The sequence below is a fragment of the Oreochromis niloticus genome, linkage group LG7, assembly GCF_001858045.2.
Source record: "Oreochromis niloticus isolate F11D_XX linkage group LG7, O_niloticus_UMD_NMBU, whole genome shotgun sequence".
In the NCBI taxonomy this organism is placed as follows: Eukaryota; Metazoa; Chordata; class Actinopteri; order Cichliformes; family Cichlidae; genus Oreochromis; species Oreochromis niloticus.
This window is the reverse complement of record NC_031972.2, coordinates 34,995,817-35,010,694: the sequence shown is the minus strand read 5'-3', so window position 1 is coordinate 35,010,694 and position 14,878 is coordinate 34,995,817. Positions and strand designations below refer to the sequence as shown.

Here is a 14,878-nt window from a genome sequence, read left to right as displayed (position 1 = left end):
GGGAGGAGGGTTGTTGAGTCAGCTTTTGTTCTGCTGCCTTCAGCCGTCCAATCAGCAGCGTGTGAGTACAACTGATCTGTGTAAATTACCCACAATGCCTCCGTGTGTCTCACAGGCTCAAAGTGAAAGCAGAGAATGGGGAACAGACTCAGACTGGCGCTCTCTGAGCCTCTGTGTCTTCTTACAGATGTATAACCGACCCAGCAGCACCCAGACATGTTTCTGCTGCTGTTTCCCATCAGTTTAAATGCAGTTTAAGCCTCTTCCCCCTGTAACCGTGACTCACACAGCTTCCAGGACGGGGGGCTTTAAATTGCTCACGGGTCCTTGGAGCTGTCGTGTTACTTCGGTAGCACATATACTAAAATTGGAACGATACAGAGAAGATTAGCATGGCCCCTGCGCAAGGATGACACGCAAATTCGTGAAGCGTTCCTCATTTTCCTTTTTAAAAACACGCACAACTCTGTTTTTAATCATTCTTTAGCTGACTGTAGGTTTAAATCATGCAGGAAGTGCTTCTAGCTCTGTGCCCTGGTGGTAGACAGTTTAATTTGTATGTGTCATCTGGCTTCATGGATAGATAAAGTTGAGTGTTATCTGCATAGCAGTGAAAATGTACCCTTTGCCATCTAATGATACTGCCTAAGGGAAGCATGTGTAATGTAACAAAACAAACAACACCAAAGAGAAACACTGACTTGCACTTACTGATGCAGAAAGAAAACTTTTACATGCAGACTTGTCAGGGATCTACGTTACAGATCATTGAAAACTGAATCTACTGACTTGATCCAAGGATCTTATTCTTGTGATGGAATTAAAGGAATGACCAGAGGAGGGGAGCAGTATGCCTCGGTATGCATCTATTTAAAAAGTCAGAACTGCAAAAAGACATAAGAGCCGTCTTCAACTCACATTAGTGTAGAGACGTTACTTCCTGCCAACCATGGATGGATGGTATTTAAATATATTCTTCTGAATTTGCTGTCACTCAAAAACACAGTTGCTTTTGTTTTGTTTTTTAAAATTCTATTCTGCAACACAGCAGTTAAACCTGCCCTTTAGCAGGTTGTTCGAACTGCAGCTGTTATTTCTTGTAACACATACACTCAATGTTCAGAGACAGAATTAAGTATAAAACTCCAAGTGTCTTGAGACATGCCCAATCATCCACTTAAAGAAACCCCCAAATGTTGATTCTGTTCATCTGGATGTAGTAAATGTGGTTATCCCAGCTGGGCATTTATCAAAGCCGGGAAGGCACCTAAAGAGAGCTCCAGGCAATCCAGGAGAGAAGGACAACTGCTGCCTAAGCAAAAACCTGTAGTGATCCCTTATGTGTCAGGAGTATCGGAACAGTTGAGACCCATTTTTTCTGAACACCGAGTCTCTGTGGCTTTCAAACCCCAAAACACACTGCACCCAAAACTGGTCCATCCCAAGATTGGGTCCCCTGACACAGACAGAGGAATATAGTGTGCGCTGTTAAGTGCCAGGAGGAAGGATTGCCATGAATATGCATCGGGGAAACCAAACAACTTCTGGCTAAGCAGATGGCACAGAAAAGATGAGCTCGTCAGGCCAGAACTCCGCAGTCTAAGAGAGGCCAGTGACCACTCTTTCAATGATGAGGATGTACACATCCTGGACAGGGAGGAACGCTGGTTTGAGCGCGGAGTCAAGGAGGCCAAAAGGGAAAGACCATCTCTGAATCAAGGAGGGGGCCTAAGGCAGGGCTCTAGACCAGGGGTGGGCAATCTCAGTCCACGAGGGCCAGTGTCCCTGCAGGTTTTAGATCTCACCTTGGGTCAACACGCCTGAATCACATGATTAGTTCGTTACCAGGCCTCTGGAGAACTTCAGGACATGTTGAGGAGCTAATTTAGCCATTTAAATCAGCTGTGTTGGTTCGAGGACACATCTAAAACCTGCAGGGACACCGGCCCTCGTGGACTGAGATTGCCCACCCCTGCTCTAGACTAACTTTTTGCCACGGTTGCACCGGCACAAAAGTTAGGCGCACTCAAATTTTTCAACCACATCGCTTAACACCACAGTTTTACATGTGAGACAATATTGACAATATTGATTTGTAAATGATTAACTAACAATCTTGTACTTAAAGTGCTTTGGCACTCTTTGGCAATATTGTAGACAATGTTAAACTTAATCATCATCTCGGCCTCCTCTGACGACCTGTTTGCTGCTGCCTGCCGCTGAAAGGCAGTGGGGAGAGGGGACACTTGGGCAGTGCATTTATTGCAGCATATAATGTGTTTTCTGGATACACTGCTGTTTTTTCAGCATTCAAAGATTGATGGCTCCATGTCAGAGCACTGGCTATGAATTTCAGATGGATCAGGCCTTAACTTAACAAAAAGGTTATCAATAGTTCTTTTCATCTTTTCTTATTACCCACAGCTACATCCACTTCTGTCAGGCCTAGGCTGCTCACTAGGGCTGGGTATCATCACTGATTTCTATAATCCATTCGATTCCGATTCTTGAAGTCCTGATTCTATTCAATTAGCCTCAGACAGTCAGAAATATTATAATTCTGATCATTTATCAGTACTGATACATGTGAGACTTCATCAGAATTGTGAACATCACAGCAGATGCCTTTGTGTGAAAGTGACTGAGAATAAGACACAGAAAAACATGAAGCAGATTTTCCTGGTCTGGCTTTTTATAGCAGATAACCTTAAAATATTCTGCAATTTTGCATAATTTTAAAAAGTTTAGATTTCTTCTGTATTGAACAGCAGAAATTAGGCTTTCTTGTCCGAGGTCATTTAAGTAAAAAAAAAAAGAAGAAGAAAAAAGACAGCAGTCGACAGCGCTGTAAACAATGGTAGACTGGTGGGTAATAAGCGAATGAATAATGCAGAAAACAGATTTGAGATGGGAAACTGTTCATGAAGTACAGAGAGAGAGAGAGAGAGAGAGAGAGCTGTGCATGAAGTGTGATTTTTATCGTGGTGAAAGCAAAGCAGCAAAAGTAAGAGGGAATTAATGACGACATTTATCAAATGTGAAGCGTAGTTTGGATCTTCTTTTGCTGCTGGCTCGGTGAATTTTGGTTGGAGAGAGACAAAACCTGCAGCTCAGAATCAGCGCAAAAGAGACGTAAACACAGAGCGGACCCGACGCATCAGAATCGGTGAGCTCCGACAGCGTTTCCGTGCCCATCTACGTGCCATCGGGTGAGAAAGCCTAGAAAGAGAAAGCTGATTCTGATGCGTCGGGTCCGCGCTTTGTGTTTACATCTTTGTGTGGAGTCAGTTTACCTGCTCTCGTTTGCTGTTTGGTGGTTGTTGAAATAGTTTTGTGAGCTTTAATATGAGAATCTGGCGTTTCTGGCAAAATACATTTATATTTAAAAATCGATTCAGGATATGGCTTTATTCAAGCTACTCACCTCTCTCTATCCACCTGCACTTTCAACTGTACCACGGCCAATCAGAGAGGCCCTGCCCCTGACTATCTCTGATTGGTTTAGTCCACAATAGGGCATAATGTGTGTCTGTTGTTGACCACACAGAGAGTTGCAGAGATTTTTTTTTTTTTGTTACCCGAATAGTTGGTCGCACTGGTGTGACCAAAGATTTTTTTTAGTCGCACCACTGAAAAATTTGGTCGCATTTGCGACCAAATTGGTCGCACTCTAGAGCCCTGTAAGGGTACATCTTTCACCATCTTACAATGCTGTGATTGCAGCCATTCCTCAACTCTCTGTGAATGGTACTCATGGCCATTGATCAGTGGGCTTTGATGAATGATCAATATTCTTTGATCGCAAGGTTGGGGAAACCTGCAGTCAGCTGAGACTGATGAGTAACTTGGATAACTAAGTGCTGAAACATTTCTCCCACTGAAAAACATTATGTCCAAATGAACAGAATCAACTTTTGGGGATAATTGAAAGGGTTTTGTAAATAGAGGCCGGATCAGGAGCTGTTTCAGAAGCAGTCAAGTCAAGTGGCTTTTATTGTCATTTCAACCATGTACAGTGGTACGGTACAGAGTAAAATGAGACAGCGTTCCTCTGAGACCCTGGTGCTACATATGACATGCAACGGACAAACACAGGACTGCGTTAAGTGCAGTGTGCAAAAAATTGCAAAAATAAACAAGACAAGACAGTGCAACACCAGACAGAACAGGATGATACAGACACAGGCAGTGCAATGGAAATGTGCAAAATGCTGAGCATTGTGCAAAAAGTAACTTGATGTCTGAAGGTGTGTGAGATACTGCAGATAAGTGCTTGGTAGTGACATGTATGAAGGTGTGCCTGTGTGTGTGTGTGTGTGTGTGTGTGTGTGTGTGTGTGTGTGTGTGTGTGTCATTCCAGTCACTGACTGTTCAGGAGTCTGACGGCTTTGGGGAAGAAACTGTTCCATAGTCTGGCAGTGAGGGCCCGGATGCTCCGGTACCTCTTTCCAGAAGGGCAGCAGGGTGAAGAGAGTGTGTGACGGATGTGTGGGGCCCTCCACAATGCTGGTGGCTTTGTGGATGGAGCTGGTGCTAGAAGTGTCCGTGATGGAGGGGAGAGGGGTTCCAATTATCTTCTTAGCTGCGCTCACTATCTGTTGTGGGGTATTGCGATCCAATACAGTGCAGTTACCATACCAGACAGTGATGCAGCTGCTCAGGACGCTCTTGATAGTCCCTCTGTAGAAGGTGATAAGAATGGATGATGGGAGATGGGCTTTCCTCAGCTTCTGCAGGAAGTAGAGATGCTTCTGAGCCTTCTTGGTTATGGAGCTGGTATTGAGGGACCAGGAGAGGTTCTCTGCCAGGTGGACACCAGGGAATTTGGTGCTCTTGACGACCTCCACAGAGGATCCATTGATGGTAAGTGGGCAGTGATCTCTCCGTGCTCTGCTGAAGTCAACAATCATCTCTTTTGTTTTGTCCACGTTCAGAGACAGGTTGTTGACTCTACACCAGTCCGTTAATTGTTACACCTCCTCTCCGTATGCTGACTCATCATTCTTGCTGATGAGACCCACCACATTCATGTCATCACCAAACTTGATGATGTGGTTCGAACTGTGCATTGCTGCACAGTCGTGAGTCAGCAGAGTGAACAGAAGTGGGCTGAGCACACAGCCCTGAGGGGCTCCAGTGCTTAGTGTGGTTTTGTTGGAGATGCTGTTGCCGATCTGGAATGTCTGAAACATCTCCATCAGAAAGTCCAGAATCCAGTTGCAGAGGGAGGGGTTCAGACCCAGTTGGCTCAGTTTTACAATCAGGTGCTGAGGAATGATTGTGTTGAATGCTGAACTTGAAGGCTATCAACAGCATTCGTACATATGTGTCTTTTTTGCCCAAGTGGGTGAGGGCGAGATGTAGGGTGGTGGCAATGGCGTCGTCTGTTGACCGGTCGGGCCGATAGGCAAACTGCAGTGGGTCCAGTGTGGGTGGCAGCAGGGTCTTAATGTGCCTCATGAGGAACCTCTCGAAGCACTTCATCATGATGGGTGTGACTGCCGGGACGGTAGTTGTTGAGGCAGGACACTGGGGAATTCTTTGGCTCGGGAATGATAGTGGTGGCCTTGAGGCACGTTGGGGACAACAGCAGTGCTCAGGGATAGGTTGAAGATGTCACTGAGGACATCTGTAGCTGGTCTGCACATTCCCTGAGCACTCTTATAGGAATGTTATCTGGACCAGCAGCTTTCCGTGGGTTAACTCTTTCCTCACATCAGCAGAGGTCAGACACAGAAGTTGTGAGGGGGGGGTGGACTTCCTCACCAACACATCATTCTGAGCGTCAAACCGTGCATAGAAGTTGTTCAGCGCATTTGGTAGGGAGGCGTCACCATCACAGGCAAGTGTTGTCTTCCTGTAGTTGGTAATGGCCTGGATGCCCTGCCACATGCGCCGCATGTCACCGCTGTCCTGGAAGTGGCTGTGGATTCTTCTGGCAAGCGCGCACCTCGCTGCTTTGATGGCACGAGACAGTTTAGCCCTCGCTGTTCCCAGGGCCGCCTTGTCGCCTGCTCTGAAGGCGGAATCTCGAATCCTTAGCAGCTCACGCACTTATGCAGTCATCCACGGTTTCTGGTTGCAGGGAGGTCACCATTTGTTGCGGCCTCCCTGAACATGTCTGAGTCAGTGTGCTCAAAAAAGTCCTGAAGAACAAAGAGAGCTCCTGCAGGCCAAGTTCTCACCTGTCTCAGAACCGGTTTGCAGCATCTGACGAGCAGTCTGTCTGTATGCCAGAATTAGCATAACAGACAAGGTGTCTGAGTGTCTGAGGTGGGGGTGGGGCTTTGCTCTCTATGCACTGATACAGCGCTTTTCTCCCCCTCGTCACAAAGTCCACGTGTGTCAGCAGCAGAATGAAGAGCAGAATGAGTCCAGGTTCTGCTGTGGTTCAGAAAAACCTCCAGATCCGAGTCCTGATGCAGGATCCAGACCCTGTGGAGGTCTTTCTGTTTGAGTGCAGCAGGGCCGGGTTTCTCTCTCCTCCCCCCTCCTGATTGTGTCTCTCTCCCAGCCTTCAGGCGGGTAGAGAACAGGGTGGGAGGAGGGTTGTTGAGTCAGCTTTTGTTCTGCTGCCTTTAGCTGTCCAATCAGCAGCGTGTGAGTACAACTGATCTGTGTAAATTACCCACAATGCCTCCGTGTGTCTCACAGGCTCAAAGTGAAAGCAGAGAATGGGGAACAGACTCAGACTGGCGCTCTCTGAGCCTCTGTGTCTTCTTACAGATGTATAACCGACCCAGCAGCACCCAGACATGTTTCTGCTGCTGTTTCCCATCAGTTTAAACGCAGTTTAAGCCTCTTCCCCCTGTAACCGTGACTCACACAGCTTCCAGGACAGAGGGCTTTAAATTGCTCACGGGTCCTTGGAGCTGTCGTGTTACTTCGGTAGCACATATACTAAAATTGGAACGATACAGAGAAGATTAGCATGGCCCCTGCGCAAGGATGACACGCAAATTCGTGAAGCGTTCCTCATTTTCCTTTTTAAAAACACGCACAACTCTGTTTTTAATCATCGTTTAGCTGACTGTAGGTTTAAATCATGCAGGAAGTGCCTTTGACTTCGGCCCCTGGTGGTAGAGAGTTTAATTGCTGTGTGTTATCTGGCTTCATGGATAGATAAAGTGTTATCTGCATAGCAGTGAAAATGTATTCTGTACCTTCTAATGATAGTGCCTAAGGGAAGTTTGTGTAATGTAATTAAAAAAAGGAGGCGCCGCTGGAGGTCACACATTAGCTGGACCAACCTGGAGAGTCAGCACTTGCTCCTTTTGTTGGACCTTTTAAGCTCAAAATGGATGTCATAATGACAAATGGAGGCCATTTTAAGAGTTCACGTGGTTAATGAGATTTTTCACATTAAGGGCTGCAGCGGGACGAACACGTGTTGGTGCTTCAGAGTTATCTCTCAGACACATTATTAAAATATGTCATTCTTTATGTTAAATTTGATAAAAGTATATACATTTATTCTTCTGTATTTACTGTCATTCAAACACACAGTTGACCTGAGTTGTACTTTTACTTAGGCAGGACTTTTATTTTGAAGGAAATCCCTTCCATCACCACCACCACCCCATCTGTGGATGGACAGCCATCATGACCAGAAATACTGTGAGCGTTACCCGAACAGAGAAAATCTGATTTTAATACATTTAAAGATTTTCAAAAGTCGCTGAATCCGAATATACGCAGAGATAAAGTTTGTTTCCTCTGCTGTCTGAGTCAAAATGAATGACATGAGTGTTGAGCTGAATTCCTCAGCAGGCTGCAGTGGCCCTGAGGAGTAAAACTGGGGGGTCTTTTTTCATGACCATCTATGGATTACCTTATATTTTAATTACCTTTCAAAGTAAATTCCACAAAAGAAAATAAAGATAAAAAAAGAGAAGTGGCTCCTGTGTGCGCCAGACTCCGTTCAATATTTAGCTAAATTACTGTGTCCTTGGTTTGTAACCAAGAAAGTGAGTTTTATAGCAACTCCAAAGTTGTGCATGAATTATGCAGGGAGGTTTTAATGAATTCAGCAATGGATGTTGGTTACAGAGAATTTCTCCTCTGCAGAGCTGTGCAGCCCTCATGTAGCATCCCAACCAAAAAACTCAAATAACAAAAAACATGAAGGTCAAGTATTCCTCACAGTGTGAGCTGATTCTCTCAGCAGGATGTGTACCTCTGCTTAGAATAATATTTAAAGCCGTATTTTACAGATGTACGAGTTTGTCTTTTGTGAATTAAGCATGTTAATTTGCAGTAATAAAGGTGTTTTTTCGGACCTACATTTCAAACTTAAAACCATAATTTTTAACTGTTCAGTTCTCCAAACTTTAGTGAAGCTGGGCTAAAGCCTTTCACCGTCACCTGTCCTCCTTCAGGTGGGAGATTGTGGGAAGAAAACCGACATAAGCCTGAAAGTCTGACCAATATTTTATTCCGGATTGGTAAAATGACCCGACTGGTTTACTCCGTGGTGTCATGAGTCATCTTTGTGACCTTGTTAATGATTTGATCAAAGTAATTTATACTTTTAATGGACATTGCTGATGTGGCTGATTTCCTCCTTTTGCACCCCCACTACACAGCTTGCAGTAGGACAGCGATGCCCTGAGGCTACTAAATATTACAACTTTTGTACGGAGTCTGGTGAGGACTGTCGTCTTAAGTCAGAGACTGTTATATCTCAGCGTCACCCTTGTGGCAGGTTGGTGGAACTGTTCTGAGGCAGCATTCAGTATAACAATAATTAAGAGTGGTTTTAAAATAGAGGCCAGATCAGGAGCTGTTTCTACGGGAGAGGATTAGGGCCACTGGAAAGAAAAAAAAAAGAATTCTGACTTTAATCTCAGAATTCTGACTTTTTTCTCAGAATTCTGAGATTAAAGTCAGAATTCTTTTTTTTTTTTCTTTCCAGTGGCCCTAATCCTCTTCCGTATGTTTCAGAGGCGCGGTCAGCAGCAGAATGAAGAGCAGAATGAGTCCAGGTCCTGCTGGGATACAGAAAAACCTCCAGATCCAAGTCCTGATGCAGGATCCAGACCCTGTGGAGGTCTTTCTGTTTGGGTGCAGCAGGGCCGGGTTTCTCTCTCTTCCCCCCTCCTGATTGCGTCTCTCTCCCAGCCTTCAGGCGGGTAGAGAACAGGGTGGGAGGAGGGTTGTTGAGTCAGCTTTTGTTCTGCTGCCTTCAGCTGTCCAATCAGCAGCGTGTGAGTACAACTGATCTGTGTAAATTACCCACAATGCCTCCGTGTGTCTCACAGGCTCAAAGTGAAAGCAGAGAATGGGGAACAGACTCAGACTGGCGCTCTCTGAGCCTCTGTGTCTTCTTACAGATGTATAACCGACCCAGCAGCACCCAGACATGTTTCTGCTGCTGTTTCCCATCAGTTTAAACGCAGTTTAAGCCTCTTCCCCCTGTAACCGTGACTCACACAGCTTCCAGGACGGGGGTCTTTAAATTGCTCCCGGATCCTTAGAGCTGTCGTGTTACTTCGGTAGCACATATACTAAAATTGGAACGATACAGAGAAGATTAGCATGGCCCCTGCGCAAGGATGACACGCAAATTCGTGAAGCGTTCCTCATTTTCCTTTTTAAAAACACGCAAAAATCTGTTTTTAATCATTCTTTAGCGGACTGACAGTGGCTCCTGTGCGCGCCAGAATTCGTTCAATATTTAGCTAAATTACTGTGTCTTTGCTTTTTAACCAATAAAGCGAGTTTTATATCAACTCCAACGTTGTAGATGAATTATGCAGGAAGGTTTTAATAAATTCGGCGATGGTTGTTGGTTACAGAGAGTTTCTGCTCTGCAGAGCTTTGCAGCCCTCATGTAGCATCCCAGCCGAAAGTCTGAAATAAAAAACATGAAGTTCAAATATTTCCCACAGTATGAGCCGATTTGCTCAGGAGGTTGTGGAGCTGGAATAATATTTAAAGCCGTATTTTGCAAATGTACGAGTTTGTCTTTTGTGAATAAATACAGAGCATGTTAATTTGAAATGTAGGGCAGAAAAAACACCTTTATTACTGCAAACTTAAAACCACAATTTTTAACTGTTCAGTTCTTCAAACTTTAGTGAAGATTAGTGAAGTGGGGCTAAAGTCTTTCACCGTCACCTGTCCTCTTTCGAGCGGGGGATTGTGGGAAGAAAACCGACGTCTATTGAGCTTGGAAAGAAAAGCGTCTAGACTTCTTTAATTTGCTTGAAGACGTTTCACCTCTCATTCGAGAAACTTCTTCAGTTCTAAGGTCAAATTGTGGAGATCCAGAAGAAAAAACGACATAAACCTGAAAATCTGACAAATGTTTTTTGCCGGATTCGTAAGCTGGCCCAACTAGTTTAGTGCAGGCTGTCACGAGTCATCTTTGTGACGTTGTTAATGCTTTGATCAGAAGTAATTGATAATTTTCATGAGATTGGTGATGTGGCTGATTTCCTCCTCTTGCAGTCACACTCCTCAGCTTCGCGTTCACACAGCGACGCCCTGAGGCAGCCACTGGAACTGCAGCTGTTGTTTTAAGAGATAAGAGATAACGCTTTATTGTCATTACACAGTCATACCTAGTACAATAGTACAACGAAACTGCAAAACTGTCCCACGTTGGCAGTACGCACAACACAAACAAGACAACACAACACGGTAACTTAATAAACAAAAATAAATAAAAAGAATGAGAGTATATTTTTATTGCACATTATTAGTATCATTATTATTATTGTCCATGGAGGCAGCCAGTCAGGTCAGCTGTTAGCACTGATTAGGGCTGTTGCGCTGTTGTACAAGCTGTCCTCGAGTCTGTTTGTCCGCGACCTCCGCAGCCTGAATTTCCTGATCTGTGTTTTTGCCCACAATAAGCTGAGATTCTGAAGTATACTATGTGCCGAATTTCCCACCAAGTGGTAATGAGCAATGTTTGTTATTATGGCTCACTATTACTTTTGTTCTGCTGCCTTCAGCCGTCCAATCAGCAGCGTGTGAGTACAACTGATCTGTGTAAATTACCCACAATGCCTCCGTGTGTCTCACAGGCTCAAAGTGAAAGCAGAGAATGAGGAACAGACTCAGACTGGCGCTCTCTGAGCCTCTGTGTCTTCTTACAGATGTATAACCGACCCAGCAGCACCCAGACATGTTTCTGCTGCTGTTTCCCATCAGTTTAAACGCAGTTTAAGCCTCTTCCCCCTGTAACCGTGAGTCACACAGCTTCCAGGACGGGGGGCTTTAAATTGCTCCCGGGTCCTTGGAGCTGTCGTGTTACTTCGGTAGCACATATACTAAAATTGGAACGATACAGAGAAGATTAGCATGGCCCCTGCGCAAGGATGACACGCAAATTCGTGAAGCGTTCCTCATTTTCCTTTTTAAAAACACGCACAAAATCTGTTTTTAATCATTTTAAGCTGACTCACTGTAGGTTTAAATCATGCAGGAAGTGCGTTTGACTCCGCCCCCTGGTGGTACATAAGCAGGCAATGGCAGCAGTGCCGAAACATTTAAATTTTAAGGTTTAGGATTTATGTCCACGTGCTAAGTTCAGCTTCTCCCGCACGACAGCAGAGAGCTGCTTTTTACTGAGATCACAGCAAGATTGTAAAGGCAACATGAGATCAGTGTGAAGTTTAAAGCGGCACATTATGCTATAAATGTTCCTGATCAGAGGCTGGTTCGATGCATTGTGTGCTCGTAAACGTGTTTAACAGCAGTTAAGTAATATTTTTATGTTATTTAAATATTTATAAAATTAATGAGTTTGTGTTAAAAGACAGAAATGTAAACTTTCATCAGCGTTAATGAAGTTTTTATATCCTGTTGGTCTCTTAAATTAGGGTTAGTGTGGATAATGCTTCAGTCCTGTGCCAGGACCAGAAGTACACAAATACTTAAATACTCAAAGTACAGAACAGCCTCAGGGAGAAGCTGAAGTACTGATTTATCTTTAAAAAAATGGAGAAGTTGAGGCTCTGAAATATACTTAAAGGTTAAAACGACTCTTTGAAGGGCATTTCTAGCAGCTCGTTTTAAATATTAGCAAAGCTAAGTGACATTACATCACGTTAATATAATAAATTTATGATGACAACAGGAACTTTATTTCAACTTATTTGTGTTGAAATGTATGAAGTAACTGGAGGTGTGAATCAGACTGATCAAAGTTCAGATATCTGAATATTCTGCTCTTTGTTGTCGGTTAGTTCTCTCCACACGACTCTTTGTTATGAGACTAACTTTGATATTTCATGACTTAAAGATCAGATATATTTTCCTATCATTAACATAAAGCAGATTTCTGTAACATTTGTTACGTGTAGTTCTTTATGGACTCGTTCACGCTCGGCCTGACTCTCTCCAGAGGCCTGAGCTAACCTGTAGTAAGCAGTGATAAAGTGTGTCTGTAGAAAACGTCCTCCTCATTCCGCAGTGTTTCCTCCTGACATGGAGGCCTCGGACCGACTCCTCAGTGTGACTGAACATCTGAAATGTGTGGTAGAGTGTAAAGACCTCCATCACTGACACTGATGTTTCTAAGTGAACTCCATCATATGACTGTGAACATCTTTAAAATCTGTCTGAGCTGAAATCACACAGAAGTGAACTCTGTTATGAAATCAGGTGTAATTGTAATTAAATCGTGTTTGCACTGTTTGAGCTGTTAAGCTTGTCATGTTGTTGTTTACATGCATGTCTAAATATTTCTTCTACCTTGTATATTTTATATTTCCTTCTATTTTTGCATAGTATTATTGTTCTTAGGTATGCTGCATCTATTGATTTATTCCTACGCTTTGTACTTTGCTGCTATAATTTCTGGGACTAATAAATTATTTCTTGTCACTGTGATGGAAATAACTGTAAACAAAGATGCCAAGTAGTTCTTTCTTTTTTTTAAAAAGGAGTCTGGAGACACGTCACTGTGCTGGTGATATCCATGTCGATGATTTAATTTGATTTGATGAAGCCTTTATTTGTCACTTGCAGTTGTCTGCAGCAAAATTTGACCTCTTCCAACCATACATACATTACACAGACTTCACATTGGGGAGACAGGTCAGAACAGGTAGTGTAAAGAAAAAGAATGAAATGTACAACACAAAAGTGCAGTGGAGGAGAAAAAAAAAAGAGAACTCTACTCAGACTGAGCTCCTGATTGGGGATCAGTATGAGAACAGAAAACAAAAACTCCTCAGCACAAAAGCACATGAATCTTCACACCATAACACCATGAAAACACGTGACAAGCAACAGGGGTGGGTGAGCGGAGTTAGAGTAAGCCAATGTAGACGGCAGCATCGGGTCATCTCTGCCCGTTCCAGCTGACCCACCGTCGGCATCAGAAGGGGGGGAAGCATCAGAGGCGATGACGGTGGCTCGGTCCCCTCGTCCAGCGTGTCGGCTGACATCCTTGAGCTTGATGCCTGCTGCTGCTACAGCTCCTCCACCCCAATCAGTTCTCTGTAACTCATCACACGTAGATCTCAAAGTGTGAACGTCATTTATACTGTGAGAACAGAGCAGCTTAAAGGTAAAAATTTCATTATATCCTCTACCTGTGTACGCAGCAGGCTTGATCAAACCCATGTGAAGACTAAACACCTTTGGCTCACCTCATCTGGTCTGGCAGTGGAAACCAGGGCTCAGGTTGGACAAGGCCAGTAACTGCTCGGTTATGATGGAGGAGCCAAAGATTGAGGGGGAGCTTTGTGAGGAGTAGCAGCAGGAGATGGCACCTCCGCAAGCTGATCCAGGCCCTGTGAGACCACCAGCAGCTCCTCCTGTGACGACGTGGTAGGAGCTGGATGTGGTTGTAGTGAGAGGCTGAATGAAAGAGAAGCAAATGTTTTAGTTCTTGAAGAGTTTGATGTTTAAAGTAAAGAGAGTGGAAGCTGATCAGACTGCAGAAAGAAACCATTTCTTTTTGGTTGGTGTAGCTGGTGTAACAAACCCTCTGAGGCATCCACCTCCTCTGGGATCCGCAACCTGCCCGCTGGAGACCGATGACCTGGACCTCTTTGGAGGCTTTTAGGATGAGGGTACCAATGGGGGCCCTCCTATATGTTGGATGCTCCTTCTAAAATTAGACATGAGTATGAGATAGTAGATGCAGTGATTAAAGAAAAATCTAACTCAATATGTTTGTTTTTAAAGCAGTTTGGATGTGAAACAGAGAAAATGCGACACAGTCAGTTTTTAGTAATCTGCTCACTCTTTCATCACAGCCTTCATTTGTAGAATCAGGTGTTTTATACAGTGTGATGGCATGCAGCGAGCACAGATGTTATGATGATGAGCTGGATCATCTTCTTGTCTCATTTAAGTGATTTCAGCTCTAAACTGTTAAACTCACAGTGGAATAAGTCACTGGATGTACAGCATGAACGGTGCTCGGTTAACACAACACCGACCAACACTGTGTACCGCGACTTTAAATCCTCCGCCCGTGTGTTAGCTAAACATTGTGAAATCACTGATTCACACAGTCACAGAAAGTAAATACATCGGTTAGCTCAGAGAACCTCGTGTGAGTCTGAAATAATATAATTTAACGGTTTTTCACCATTATTTCATGAAAATAAAGAGAAGAAAGACTGAATTAATCGGCACTCACAAGATTCCCCCGGAGCTCTGTCGATGGGAGGGTCAATGAAGAAACTGGAACAAATCCTCAAACTGTGTTGTTGAAGAGTGCCCTCTGGTGGATAAACTGTGACAGTGATACTCACAGCACAGATGAATGGTGTTTCTCTCGTCTCTTCTTTACTTATTTCAATTTGCAAACCATTTAAAATGCTGATGCCGATAGATCAGATTGTTCAGGCTACACCACATATTAGTATTATTTTAAGGACCTTAATTACAGCCTGTAACCAATGTACAT

General features: G+C 44.0%; 1 long non-coding RNA gene and 4 other non-coding genes across 5 annotated transcripts; 4 read left to right on the top strand and 1 right to left on the bottom strand.

Moving 5' to 3' along the window:
* Nucleotides 1–338: 338 nt before the first annotated feature.
* LOC112847598 (U6 spliceosomal RNA) lies at nt 339–444 on the top strand. Its single transcript, XR_003221236.1, has one exon. It is a non-coding gene; the product is annotated as a U6 spliceosomal RNA (small nuclear RNA).
* A 6,433-nt stretch (nt 445–6,877) lies between these two features.
* LOC112847597 (U6 spliceosomal RNA) lies at nt 6,878–6,983 on the top strand. Its single transcript, XR_003221235.1, has one exon. It is a non-coding gene; the product is annotated as a U6 spliceosomal RNA (small nuclear RNA).
* A 2,500-nt stretch (nt 6,984–9,483) lies between these two features.
* Nucleotides 9,484–9,589, top strand: LOC112847595 (U6 spliceosomal RNA). Its single transcript, XR_003221234.1, has one exon. It is a non-coding gene; the product is annotated as a U6 spliceosomal RNA (small nuclear RNA).
* Nucleotides 9,590–11,256: 1,667 nt separating this feature from the next.
* On the top strand, nt 11,257–11,362 carry LOC112847594 (U6 spliceosomal RNA). Its single transcript, XR_003221233.1, has one exon. It is a non-coding gene; the product is annotated as a U6 spliceosomal RNA (small nuclear RNA).
* A 1,496-nt stretch (nt 11,363–12,858) lies between these two features.
* On the bottom strand, nt 12,859–14,335 carry LOC112847478 (uncharacterized). The gene is made up of 3 exons (XR_003221035.1): nt 13,946–14,335; nt 13,551–13,818; nt 12,859–13,455 (listed from the first exon to the last, which is right to left on the bottom strand). It is a non-coding gene; the product is annotated as an uncharacterized LOC112847478 (long non-coding RNA).
* Nucleotides 14,336–14,878: the final 543 nt, after the last annotated feature.